We start from the raw sequence: 2065 nt of genomic DNA on the forward strand, positions 1-2065 counted from the left end.
TAACTACTCGAGTAGCATGCAGTGGTCCGCCAAATGTTGGAAGGTTAAAAAGGGGTCAGCGCACTCGACGTGGTTGGGAGCGGCTGCTGCATAATCACATTTTCGAGGTGGATTGATGAGAAATCAACCAGAGCGTCGTCAATTCGTGACCCTGCACGTCCGATTACCACGGTTGGCTACGTACGGTGCTGATCTTAAAGGTGCATTGAAATTTTTTGATACTCCGACTGATGCTCCTGCTATTGTGGAGTGACTCATGCAGATAAGCTATGGCTGCAGGGTTTGGTGGTACATGTTGTGTTATGTCGTTTATTGTGAAAATTCGGTCACAGTTCCTATGATCACTGTTACATTGCTTTTATGGCTTTATTTTGAAAACGTTATGGCTTTATTTTGAAAACGTTTTTTGGTTTGGCCATGTTTGTTTGTTGTAGTACGGAGTTAGACTGATGTCCTAAATCTAAGTTGTCTTGTGGTTGTTGTTGTTTAACTTGCATCCCATTGGATTTTTGCGCACAGCGTTGGTGTACGGTGCTTTTCCTGCAATATTTTGCTGTCTTTTCTTGGATTTTCTGTTTGCACAAAGTCACATAGTCACTTTAAGATGTTTTATTGTTCATGTTTTTGTTTGTTGCGGTTGCACCCGATTCAAGAGCCGAATGGCTCACAGGGCTATACCAAATAAATGAAACATTGAAACTGTACCCTACGTTTGCTTGCGCACCATGTTTGAGACGAGCTCTTTTCTTGGAGTTCACGGGGGTTCGTTGCCCCGACGGCCCGGCGACGTCGAAGCGACGCGCGAGCACCACGAGCCACCAGACACTCATCACGCGGCGCTGGAGAACGCGGTCACCGGCATTGCTATTATGCCGATATTATTATCATTAACCAGGACTCGCCACGGCGATGCGTGAGCGCCTGGACGAGTAGACGTGGAGTGGATCTGGCAGCTGAGTCTGGAGTGAGATACGAACAGTGCACGCCAGGTGGAGTGGATCTGGCAGCTGAGTGTGGAGTGAGACACGAACAGTTCACTCCAGGTGGAGTGGATCTGGCAGCTGAGTGTGGAGTGAGATACGGACAGTTCACTCCAGGTGGAGTGGATCAGGCAGCTGAGTGTGGAGTGAGATACGAACAGTTCACTCCAGGTGGAGTGGATCTGGCAGCTGAGTCTGGAGTGAGATACGAACAGTTCACTCCAGGTGGAGTGGATCTGGCAGCTGAGTCTGGAGTGAGATACGAACAGTTCACTCCAGGTGGAGTGGATCAGGCAGCTGAGTGTGGAGTGAGACACGAACAGTTCACTCCAGGTGGAGTGGATCTGGCAGCTGAGTGTGGAGTGAGATTCGAACAGTTCACTCCAGGTGGAGTGGATCTGGCAGCTGAGTGTGGAGTGAGATACGAACAGCGCACTCCAGGTGGAGTGGATCTGGCAGCTGAGTCTGGAGTGAGATACGAACAGTTCACTCCAGGTGGAGTGGATCTGGCAACTGAGTCTGGAATGAGATACGGACAGTTCACTCCAGGTGGAGTGGATCAGGCAGCTGAGTCTGCAGTGAGATACGAACAGTTCACTCCAGGTGGAGTGGATCTGGCAGCTGAGTGTGGAGTGAGATATGAACAGTTCACTCCAGGTGGAGTGGATCTGGCAACTGAGTCTGGAATGAGATACGGACAGTTCACTCCAGGTGGAGTGGATCAGGCAGCTGAGTCTGCAGTGAGATACGAACAGTTCACTCCAGGTGGAGTGGATCTGGCAGCTGAGTGTGGAGTGAGATATGAACAGTTCACGCCAGGTGGAGTGGATCTGGCAGCTGAGTCTGCAGTGAGATCTGCAGCCAGAGAGGAGGAATCCCCGAACCCCGCGGGAACCCGGTCCGGGGAAGCCGCGCGGCGCACGACGCTGCAGCTGCTGCTGGTTCTGGGCACAGAGAATTGACGCGAAATCGGTTCCCTGTGACCTCACTGAAGGCGGCTCTGAGCCACATTCACTAAAAACAGTTGAAGCGTTTTATGGATAAGAGATGGAAACAAACTTCATCAGTACATTCACGATTACATC

This window comes from Petromyzon marinus, chromosome 33 (assembly GCF_048934315.1).
Source record: "Petromyzon marinus isolate PM22_M1 ecotype Great Lakes invasive population chromosome 33, UKy_Petmar_22M1.pri1.0, whole genome shotgun sequence".
Classification (NCBI taxonomy): Eukaryota; Metazoa; Chordata; class Hyperoartia; order Petromyzontiformes; family Petromyzontidae; genus Petromyzon; species Petromyzon marinus.